The sequence below is a fragment of the Taeniopygia guttata genome, chromosome 4, assembly GCF_048771995.1.
Source record: "Taeniopygia guttata chromosome 4, bTaeGut7.mat, whole genome shotgun sequence".
Taxonomy (NCBI): Eukaryota; Metazoa; Chordata; class Aves; order Passeriformes; family Estrildidae; genus Taeniopygia; species Taeniopygia guttata.
Genome location: NC_133028.1, coordinates 20883623 through 20896682, shown reverse-complemented (window position 1 = coordinate 20896682; position 13060 = coordinate 20883623).

The window sequence follows — 13060 nt, the reverse complement described above, 5'->3', positions numbered from 1 at the left end:
TATAATTTCACTGTAGAATTCATCCTGATTTACCAAAAGTGAATGCCAGTGCCCCAAATTTCTTTCCTTCTGTGTTTTCAAATGAGGAGTTATTAAATTGCTTACAAAAGGGACCTAAATGGTTTTTCATGTTTGAACTATTGACTTTTAAAATATATAATGACTGTAAATTCACTATTGGCCTTTGAAACCAAGATAAATAAAATAATACAAGAAGAAATGGTTCACTATAATGGCTGTAGAGGATTGACCTTGGCTGGATACCAGGTGGCCACCAAAGATGCTCTACCACTCTCCTCTTCAATTGAATAGGGGAGAGAAAATATTAGGAGAGATAGGGCAGGGAGAGATCATTTGTCACTTAGTGTCCCAGGAAAAAGAGATTTGGCTTGAGGAGGGTAATAGAATTTATTACCAATCAAATCAAAGAAGTGTATTGAGAAAATAAAACCAAATCTTAAATTACCTCCCTTCTTCACAGGTTCAGTATTACTCCCAATTTCTTGTGCTCCTTCTCCAGAACAGTGCAAGGGGACTAGGAATGGGGCTTGCATTCTGTTCTTCATCCATTGTTTCTCCCACTTCCTTCTTAGGGGTAGGACTCCTCACACGCTCCTTCTGCTCCAGTGTGGGGTTCCTTTCATTGGACACAGTTCTTCAGGGGGTTCTCCAGAGTGGGTCCTTCACATGGCTTGCAGTTCTTCACAAACTGCTCCACCATGGGCTTTTCTCTCCATGGGGTCACAGCTCCTGTCAGGAGCCTGCTCCAGCATGGCCTTCCCTTGGAGTAACAGACTCCTTTGGACTTCCAATTTTTCTGATGTGGGATTCTCCAAGGGCTGCAGGTGGATCTCTACATTCCCATGTTTCTCCATGGGCTGCAGGGGCACAGCTGCCTCACCATGGTCTGCATCAGGGGCTGCAAGGGAATCTCATCTACGGTGCCTGGAACAGCTCCTGCCCCTTCTTCTCCACTGACCTGGGTGTCTGCAAAGTTCCTCTCACATAATCTCACTCCTCTGTGTTTGCAATTGTGCAGTAGCTTTTTGCTCTCCTTGTTAAATCTGTTATCCCAGAAGCACTACCATTATTGCTGATGGACTTGGCCTTGGCCAGGGGCAGGTCAGTCGTGGATCCAGCTGGCATGGGCTCTGTCAGACATGGAGGGAACTTCCCAGAGAAGTCACCTCTTGTATCTCCACATTACTAAACCTTGTCACTCAAACACAATGGCCCACTCCCAGTATATTGAAAATATCGTCCATGTGTGAAAGTGAATATTCTTTACTTCAGAGGTACAATAGCTAGGTATATAATATATAACTCTATGCACTGGAACAAGTATGCATCCCACAATTTTCCAAACCTTCTTGTGAGAATAACAAAAAGAAACCTTAGAGAGTGATGTAAAACTCCAAGAATAACTGAGAGTTGGGAGTATTCAGTCCTGAATAGGCATTGCTGAGAGACACAGCTATCTATATTTACAAGTGTTTCACTTCATTAAAAACATGCTGTTTGAGATGAACGTGTAATCACAAACAGCAGTTACTAACATTTTATAGCATATTTGAAATCTAAGAGTACTATTTTTTTCTTGATCAATTTGGTTATGGGGTTTGTTTGTTTTCCAAAATATTTATTCTTACATATATAAAAATATGTAATATAGGAAACATATAGTATGTAATTATATATATTATTATATGTTATTACACATTTCAGGTATCATTAAGAGATATTATATATTGAATTAGCCATTGAAATTAAAAATGTACTTTGAAAGATACATTTGTATAGCTGCTGTGGTTTAGCTAAAATATTTTATAGTTGGATTGCAATATAGCTACAATCTTTTAAGGTAAGCAATGTGTAGTTAATAGTGTTCAGGTATATTAAGTTAGCACATAAGTGCAGAACAACAAGTATCTATAGCATGAAGTGGGAAATGACAATAATAAGTGGTCATCTCTCTTTTTCAGTGATGACTGCAGTAGTAAAGCTCCTTTCAAAATTTAGCTGCAATCTCCAGAAATTTAATGTATTTTTTCCAGGTGGTTTGTTGTTATTTTGGTTTTTTGGTTTTTTTTTTTTTTTTTTTTTTTTTTTTTTTTGTTGTTTTGTTTTTTTTCTAACCTTTCCATTATTAAGAAGGATTTTGCATGGTTTAGTAATCATGAACATAGCTCTAAGAGGAAATTTCTGTACTGTTCATGGTGACTGTCACATAAAAGACAATATACAGATAAAGAGGATGACAAAAATAATATCAGCATAGTTTTCAGAAGTAAAACTGTGCTGTTTTGGTTGGTGTAGCATTAATTTTCTTCACAGTGCCTGGTATAGGACCGTGTTTTGGATTTGTGCTGAACACAGTGTTGATAACACAGAGATGTTTTTGTTCTTGCTGAGCAGGGATTACACAGAGCTGAGGCTGTTTCTGCCCTGTGCATGGCCGTGCTGGTGAGAAGGCTGGGGTTGCATGGGAAGCTGGGAGGAGACACAGCCAGGACAGGTGACCCAAACTGACTAAAGGGATATCCCTGACCCTGTGAGATCACGGTCTGCATATAAAGCAGGGAAGAAGAAGGAGGAAGGGAAGGACATTTGGAGTGATGGTGTTTGTAGTGTCATCTTTTCTATTCTGTTCTGTCAGTGGAGCTCAGGAAGTCTTTTTCATCAGCATGTGTTCTTTATATAAGAAACAGATTTCTGTCATGTGGTTGCAGGCAGCAACAAGACAGACTGCAAGGGAATTATATTCCTGGATGATGTTTGCAGATGCTTAGCAGAAATTGAGGTTTTCTACAACACAGCAAAAGGAATTCTTTCCCTGCAGACTTTGCAAGCACATATTATATCAGAACTTATACAAGATATTTCTGAAATATCTCCTTTTAGAAACATCTCCTTCAAAATATAAAGTTTCATATGTTTCTGTCTTAACTGGAAATTAGTATATTTATAAGGGGACATGTCAGTGTCCTTTCTCTTTAGGTTATGTGAGCCTTTGTGTGTTAGAAGTAAGTATTCAGCATGAAATAATATAGTCATTTAATTTCTGCCAAATGCAGAAATTTTGGTCATTACTACAAAGAGAATTATCAGTAATTTGATTGATTGATTGACCTGGCTGACTGGCTGTCTATATCACCCATAAGCTATTACTTATTGGCAAGAATAAAGTGTCTTCTTTGAATCATGTCCTTAGACTTCTGTGCCATAGAAATAGCTTTTGTTTTTAAGGTGTGAAATATTTACTTGCCTAGATCCTGTCCCCTGGTAATACTTAACTAGTCTTGGACTCATTAATACTTAGTTAATACTTAACTACTTCTAATATGTCATTAGACTTGTAGTTACTTACTGTCTGCTTTCCTTCAACTCTGGTCTCCACCTTACCAGGACAGTTACTTCTATAAATGTGTGCAATGGCATTCAACAGACAGGATTTTTACTGTGATAGATTAAACATTATGTATTGAAAATGTATATAATTAGATATCCTTAAAAAGGAATGTGCTGTAATGTATACATATGTATATATACATATGTGCAGAATATTCTTTACAGTCATGATAAAAACCCCAATGACAAGAACTTGTAGATGTGACAATGTTCATTCCAACTGTAATTCTGTAACCTTGATCATATCAAAGAAATCTCAGTGCTTATTGATATGAATTGCAGGCTGGGAACTGATGCCCATGACATCTTGTTATGCCAGCTCTGCATTTGTTTCTTATGCTTCTGTCATCTATTAAAAGAGATTAAAAGCTGAATAGAAAATGTTTCACAAGTAACAATGCACTTCACAATTATGTTATTTGTTAAAGTACTTGTAACTCTGAAAAAGAGCAAGTCCCATGTTTAAAACATAAATGAGGTTTTTGAACAGATACACTAGGTATTTTATCTATACTTTTCTGTGCACAGTGAGGAATTCTGATCAAATGAAAAAATTCTTAAGTTCAGTAAGTACAAGGATAACATCAAAATTTACTTGCAGATTTTAAATCTCATGTGTTTTGGTTTGTAAAATTATTTAAAATATTTTCTATTTTATTTTGTTTATTTTTAATTAATTTTGGCTGGAAAATTACTGAAAAATTAAAGAAATTATCTAAGTTATTTATTTGACTCTATCTTCTATTTGTTGTTATATATTTCTGTGAGAAATATGAGTCTAATTTTGAGTCTTTAGCATCTATTATTTTCTTCTATGTGGTTTTACCTTGTGACCTAAAGACACAGTAGCTACACAGCATATATTCACAAAAATAATACAATTAATTGTTTAGAGGCATTTCTTTTCAAATGGAAATTTCAATTTATTGTAATATGCAACATTTACCAAGTAATTTTGCAGATACAAAATGATGCAATGTGTAATTTGGTGTATCATTTCAGAGCTGCTCTTCAGCTGGGATCAGCTTTAGAAACCAGTGATGATGATACATATAAATTCCGTCAGCCATTTATAGGAACATGCCTGTGTTGGGTTTTGAGCTTACGTGACAGAGGATAAGGTAAAAATAAAATAATTGCTTTTAGTGGTTTGAGGGTTAGGTGACATACAGGAAAAGCACGAGTTCAGAATGTTCATTTTTCTTCAGTCCATTCTTGTTTCCATTACATTCTGAGGAATGTACTCTTCAACTGCAGATCAGCATCACTTCTATGCTTCTAGCACTAATAATTTAAAACCTTACATCTTTGATATTGGTTCCCTGCTAAGCCTTTACCCTTTAAATTATAATATTGACTTTTCCTTATGGTTTCTTGCAATGCTTCTTGTTATGTTATTAGTATCTAAAAAGATAAAAGGAACACTGCAATATACTTCTCAACCTTTATACAAGGGATTTTAAGGTTGTGAAAAGTGACTTTTTTCTTTCTTTTTCTCTTGAAAATAACAAAAACTCCTTACTTAATTTTACCAAGTGTATTTAAAAGATGTATATCTGTGTATTTGCTAAGTAGCCATGTTCTCCATAGGCCAGTTACCTGCAAGATGCATCACTATGGCTGCAGCTGGCAGAAGACAGCCATCAGTGATGTGCATGTGCTTAACGTTTTTCCAAACTATTACAATTATGACTATATTGAGACTTTTTCCCCTCTGGAAAATAAAATCTTGGTTTTTGCTAACATTTGAGATAAATTAACTTGGTAATGTTAATATGTGTTTCTCTAGCACTTCCCCTGTCCTCCGTAATTTCCCAGAAGCAAATGCTAGCTCCTTGCCCTTGTGGGCCAACGTTTAATGGATGGCATGTCAAAATGGAAGTAGCAGGTGGTGTACAAGTAAGCATTTCTGCAACAGTATTGAGAAACAGAAATGTGAAATAATTACACTAAAACTAATATTTTATTTAATGTTTTCAGACATCAGCAAGAATTTATTACCTATCAAGCAGACCTAATTTCAGGCACAGCTGAATATCAACCAGAAAGAAGGTGGCCTTCAAGTTTCTCTTCAATTTTGTTACACATGTTTTGAATATATCAAGGGACACAGGTTAATCTGCTTTTACACAGAACCAGCTGTTACTGTCTGCATCATTACAATTCTAAGTGTAATCCAAAAGAAAAACTATATTTTTCTTTCAATTTCAGGTTCTTTCTTTGTCTTCTTATAGGTTTTGTTGCTGTTTTCTCGCTTCATCATCCACTTTTAAAGTATATTTCTTATTTTTTGTCCTGTGTGATTTCATTCTTTACTAAATTCACAAGCACGTATGGACCAGCAAATTTCTGGACTGGGTTAGGTTGTAACTTGTCAATTTGTCTTGCTTACAGCAGGGCAATATGCTTCTCTCACCAGCACAGTGTCTCATGGTGTGGCATCTCCACTGCTTCAGGAAGACCACTAAACTCACCCATGACTGGGGTGGAGGTTCCTCTTTCTTCCCTCCTTTGTCAATCTGTTTTGAAGCAAGAGTGCAAAAGAGTATTTCTTTAATTAAAAAAAAAAAAAAAAAACAACTTGGATACTTACCCTGTTTTTGTGTCTAACATTTCACTGTCTGAGCATTACAAACCTGTTATTCATCACGATTTGTTTTTTTTCCATACAGAGGAGCCACATAAGATATTGTTCATTTAACATGATTGATTGTTTATCTCAACTTGTACAGCTATGAAGATCATAAAATGTTTCACATACTAACCTATCAATAACTGACAAAGGATAGTACTGATACTTTGGTATTTATGCTCTATATAGTACTTCTAGCATTTCTGGCATTAGCTTTAATGTTCTGTGTGAAGATTAAGAAAAGAATTTTTTGTGGGCTGATGACTAACATTTAAATAGTCCAAACTTTCAAAGGATTTTTAACAATATTTCTGTTCTTTATTTTATGCATATTTAGTCTTTAAAACAAATTGGGTGATCAACCAGGATGCACAGTACTGCCCTTTCAAAGGGGAGATGAATGAGGCAGTGCAGAGGAGTGCAGCCATAGCATGATAAAGGATGGCATTGGATGGCACTGGGAATCTAAACAGCAATAAGTGAAAGATAAGAGATGTGGAAAAAATTATTTTAAGGCTAACAAAATGAACAAAGAGCATGTAAAATATATGCTTTATATTTATTTATTCAAAATAAATAAATAGAAACTTTAACTGTAACGTGGACTTGTAGACTTATATAGAAAAAGCAAGGTGTAAAGTTGTGTTAGAAAAAATGCATGAATAGTCCCAAGTGAATCCCAGACTTAGGAAAAGAAAATGCCACCATCAGTATCATACATATATGGTGAAGAATTCAGGTTGCTGTCACTTTGGTGTAATACCCTCAGTCTTTCTTATTGACAAGTACTAGTATTGTGTACCTGGACTGTAAGTGTAATGTGAAAGAAAAACAATACAGTAGGAAAATTTTGTGCCACAGTTATTAATTGCATTAGTATTAACATTTATTTTGCTTTGATTGGATATTTTGGATTGTGATTGTCAGTATCACTGTGTCAGACTAGCTGTTATAAATGTTGTGGTTTATTTCGATTTTTAAGATTGAATTTACACAAAAGCTCTTGAATTCCCGTAAAAGATGTGTGTCTCTTTTTTCCCCCGTTACAAAACATGAAATGCAACATGGCCAGCCTTCCAGCACATCTCATAGAGACTCTACCATTTCCTGCATCTCAGGAGTTGCCTGACTAGGTCAGGAATTATGACTTTATTATGTGCTCAAGGCTGAGTAATGGGAACTTGTGAATTTCTTAGCCATGCAGGGTGTGCCATCTGTCACTTGTCAGGGAATGTGCATGCAGCACATACAAGGCTGGTTCATAGACCATGTGTTCTAACCCATCCTAAATGATGGGTTGATGTAATCTGGGGGTTGGTTTGATGGTTGTCTTGTTTCTTGTCATTTACAGTTACTGGGAATGTTGGGAGCAATAAGAGAGTATCTAAGCATGGAGACTAGACACAGATTTTACACATCATAAATGTATCTTTTCTGTGTCTAACAAGTTCTGTAAATGTAACCTTGATTTTTCTGAGATCTGTATGACAGATTTTATCATGATAAATTGGAAAGACTGCATAAAGATTGCTGTATCAGCTAGTACTCTGCCAAGAGAAACATTATTTGTTTACTTTCTGTCTGACTGTTATTGCCTACCACACAGTCTGCCTTTTTATCACCTATTTAATGAACTGCAGAACTATCTTTCATTTGTGCTTGTTATTCATCTTGGCAGAAACTTTCTCAACCGGTGTGTTAATAGAATTAATGCACAGCAGTAAAAAAGAGTAGAATCCTGAAACAGAATTAACAATCTAATTTACTTTCACCAAACAACTACTGAGTGAACACATATGCCACTGAAGCAGATTAGCACAACTGCGGCAGCTAAAACATTAATGAACTGCAGTGGACATGAGTGCCTGCTCTGGACAGTGAAACCTGCACATGTGTGAATTGCAAGAAGCAGGTTATACAACATCTGACATTACAATTTGAGCTAGATTATTTAACATATGTTTTAAATAATTAAATGACATGATTTTATACACAGCGTTCAAATTGTTTTGAAATGCAATTATTCACATAAGACATATGCTTCTGTTTTACCACACATGCTTCTGGTTAGAAGTCTATGAAGAAGCAGAATCTGACAGGCAAACACAGCGCTCTGTAATTTGTACATTTCACATGAAACATATGGTCTGCAGTCATGCACAGAAAGCATCATATAAGGTGAAAGCCAGTACAGCAAATCAGAATAGCACAGGACAACTACTTTTGAGAACTATTTTTTGAAAGCTATTGTATCTGTTTGCTTAATTTATTGAGACTATTCTTTATAACTTTCATGCTATGAGCATTGCTCTTCAGTGATAGCATTTTAGTATCCTTCCAGAGACTAAGCAGCAAAGTGACTGTACTCTTGTATCTCTGAGGTGAATATATGAAAGTCAACATTATTTAATGTATCTCTGTTCAGCAGAGACATGGTAGAAAGAAAGGGTGAGTTAAGTACTATTTCCTCAAAATCCATTAGATTTTTTTTATCTTTGTTGTTGCTGTTCTTGTTTTAGACTTTACAGCGTGTACTAATTTAATTCAGAATTACCATTGGAATGTCTCAGAGCTGGAGAGGAACATCAGCTAACAGCAGGCTGGGGCCTCACTTTAATAGATTCAGTCAGTCAGATGAAAAACCTTCCATTATAACCATCTCCTAAATCTGATCTGTTATGTGAAAGATACTAAAACTCTTGCATTTCTTTGTCTGTGATAGAAATGCATTATGTGTCTTCACGAATTATACACAAAAGGAGTTAGATTCTGTTTGTAAAACAAGCATGCCTGCTGGGTTTAATCACCACAAGCAAAAATCACTTTAAATCTGCTACTAACAGCACTTTGGCATCTTTTATTAGTGAGTGTATAAAAGCCTCTTTGATTTTTTAAAATACATTGGAGCTGTTTTCTTTATAAGTGGTGGTACAACAGTATTCTAACTGACCTTCATCCTCGCTGTTGCTTTTGTGCTCTATAGACTCTTTCCTAATATTAAGAAAAACAACAACAACAACAAAAAAAAACCTCAGGCAAAGATCTGAGACTATTAGTCACTTGCCTTTAATCTCTGGGTCTACAGTCAAATGTGCTTTCAACAGGAGTATCTTGTTATCTCCAGATCAGATGTCTTTAGGTCTACAGTGTAATATGTTTTGATGACTTTGGATTCTAGGCCAGAACAAAAAAAAAAGAGCCAACGTTTTCCTGTTTTTATTTGAATACTAAAAAGTTCATATTCTCCTAATCAATTAGACACAGAGACAACTGAGAGAAGAGTAGAAAATGTGGAATTGTACCTGCCATCATTTTATATCGCCTCCATTTAAGAAGCGAAGTTTCATGTAATGATACATCAAATATGCTTTCCATTTAAATTTTGAATCCACTAAGAATCAGTTTTAGTTATACCTCTAGAAATAATTAATTAATATCCTTACACTAAATTCAGCCAAACAAAGGATAGAGTGTGGGTTGCATCCCCTTATTTCATCAGTCTGCAGAATGGTTTTATATATATCACAATTTAAAAGATCCAAGAGACATGCTCTCGAACCAGTAGCATAATACAGTCATGAAGAGGTGATCTTTTACAGAAGTTATAACTAGTGGCTGAGCTTGTCCTGATATGGAAAAATTACTAAAATAAGCTGTAAATAAATTTTAATTCATTTAGATTTACATATAATAATGTCTTTTTTTTTCACACAAGTGCATGTGCGCTTGTCACAGAATCATAGAATGTTTTGGGTTGGAAGGGACATTAATGGTCATTGAGATCCACTCCTTGTCATGAACAGGGACACCTTCCACTAAATCAAGCTCCTCAGCGCTCCATCCAACCTGACCTTGATAGATTTCACTTTGTGCTCTTTTAAGAATCTCACTCAATATATTAGAATCTCACTCAATATAGTAGCTTGCAGCCATTGTTTTCATGCTATGAATATTTTTGAGCTGAAACCTGATGAAATTATCTCTTCAGAGACAGTAAGTCAATAATAGTGGTTTTAGTAGATCTTCAGGGATATAAGTAAAAGGTTAATTACTGCATGTAAGGGTCTTTACAAATGTGTATATTGGTCTAATATATGTAATACCTTTTAGAGTCAAACGCCATTATTCCCTCAAACCCATCTAAGAAAATTTATGCATGTTGGATATAGCAGCTACTCTTAATTGTAAAGAACTGATCAATTGACTTCTGTTGCCTTATGTTAATTTTCAGTTCTGACAACATAATCAATAGGAGGCCAAATAAATTTTCTTAAAAACCCCAAAACATCTGTCACTTGATATACAGATTAATCATTCAAACAGCTGAAGTCTAAAAACCTTATTTACTCCATTTGGTTACCTAATTATGGCAGTAATCCAGGAAACATCTAAACACCTCCAGAAGACAGAACCAATTATACAGGGTTTTTCTAAAGGTCCACCACTGTCCTAGACTGTAACAAGCCACAGAAAAAAAACCCTTTAGCTGTGTATTATTCTCAAAAACATAGACTGTACATAACAGTCTTAACTATCCTAGAACTTTGGGTTGTTTTACCTTTGTTTTTTTTTTCCTCACCTTACCAAAATGGCAACATCTGAAGCTGATGGCTTTTCCTGTAGTGTCTGTCTTCCATCTGTCCTGTAGTGTCAGGACTGGTGCATCTGGAAGACTGACAGGAGGAGATAGCGATCCACATACTTGATTTATATGCAGGTTCATGGCGACATTTACCAATGAGCCCCCAAGGAAAACAGGGAGTGGGGAGCTGTAGTCGGTTTGCAGCAGTTCATCCCTTCTGCTGCCCTGTTCCACGTGGAGTCCCTTCAATGGGATGCAGTCCTTCCCCAGCCATGCCAGCGTGGGTCTCTCCCACAGGCCATAGTTCTCCAAGAACTGCTCTAGCATGGAACTTAACAGAGGCTGTCCCACAGCCCCTCCACTAAAACTTTCCCTTTTAAACCAAAGGCATTCTAAGTTTTTTCCTTATTCTGAGATATCTGAGAATATAATATCTGAAAGGAAAAGCAGACGTAAAATGCTCTTAAAAGCTATTATTTTTCTGTAGTACAGAAGCAATCCTCAGGCATTGATTTTTTATATATATATATAGTGCGTTAGAGACTAATTCAGAGCTCTCTCCCTGAATTTATAAAAAGTCTGATAAACTGAAAAAATGTGACATGTAAACTCTATGTCATAGCCACAAATAAAGAGCAATGATTCTTTATTTACACTCTCATTAAAATTATTTTCCTGTGTGTTTTTGCATAAAATTTTTACCTCACTTATCCCAACTGAATGCTAAAAAGTCAGATGTTGAAAGTGTCTTTAGAGAAAAGGAGTAAGTTGCTACCTAAAATTAAAAATATTTTGCTTGAAATAGAAGCTTATTTAGACACACAGATTACCATACACTGAATACAGGACTTGCCTATGGGCAATCAAATAGAATTTCATGACAAGTAGTAGAAGGAACAAAAACCATATAAGCAATATGCTGTATATAATTTCATAATGAACCAGATCAAGTTTTAGTTATAAAAGCACCAGAGGATTCAGCTATCAGCTATATTCTTTATTCTTAAGCATGAATCTTATATGTTGCTAATACAGTATTAATAATCTATTTTTTAACAATGATTTTTTAAAAAAAATAAAAAGATGAATCAGTAATAAAATATTTTTATCACGGAATATATATATTGCAGTGATGTTATACACACCTCATAATGTGAAATTCAAGATAATTGAATTTCACATTATGAATTATAATATGGACCTTGATAAAATATTCAAAGAAGCTGGAACCACCTGCAGCAGAAATTATACACGGAGTAGCACTCCTTGTAGATATTGTAGACACATTTTTGGCTAAAAACATATAGTGATGTTACAGGAACACAGACGCTAAATAATTTCTTCCTAAGAGAGCTATTTCCTAATACTGGCGCACAGTTTTGGAGGAACTGTTTTGGGTTAGTTTACAGAGGATTCCAAAACAAAGCTGTCTTGAAATTACTAGACCTCTATAGCCAATACTTTGTCAGCAGAGACAATATCCCCTAAATACAGAATGTGGTGAAGAGTCAATAAATGAGCAATTGTGTTTTGTTGATCTTAAAGAACTGAATCCTTTTTCTCCTTTCTGGGTCTTGAAAAAGACAGAATTATTAGAGCTCATAAAATCCATGTATAATGAAGTCATCTGAAGATAAAGCCACGCTTTCATGTATCGTTTGACAAGTAAGTGAATTCAATTAGGATCAAAGATACAACTAGCTGTCAATAAATTGTTAGTATTTATCAGCCTTGGCTTTATACTCTATTAATTAAAAAGCTAGAAGAAATGCTTATTTAATATGCTGTTCTGAATATCTTTGTGCTTCACTAGAAAAACTCCAGTTTCTTTTTGAATTAAAGTCCCTTTTAAAAATATGCAATCATAGATAAAAGGTTCCTTTGCTAAAGATGAACCGTTGTTAAGGTGGTAAAGTGGTCCGAGTTTGATCTTAGCATAAACCTACTGATTTCCTAGACACTGGATTTTTTTGTACTTTTGACACAAATAAAAGAAAATTGAGATTTATTATAACTCTCCTTGCTGCTTAATATAACCTTAACCTACTAGTTCATTATAAAAAAAAAATAGTTTATTGAGCCTCAGCTTCCAAATACATCACATGGCTCTTACATTTATACTAAATTGAGGATATCTGATAGAGCTCTAGTGGCAATGTCTTTTGAACTGAAAAAAAAGAAACAATTTTTTTTTAGTTATAGTTTGCACAACAAATATATTTGAGGGCAAATATATACTTTAAATGTGCTTTTTTAATGTTTGATATATTTTTTCTAGGTATTGCTATCAAACAGCAATGCATGGTTATATGAGACACATTCATTCAGAAAAAAATTTGCATGTTAATTGATTATTCTTAAACTTATTTAATATATATGTTGATCTTGTGTCACACATTCTCACAGTCTATATAAAATTTTCAGCATGACTTTTGGCC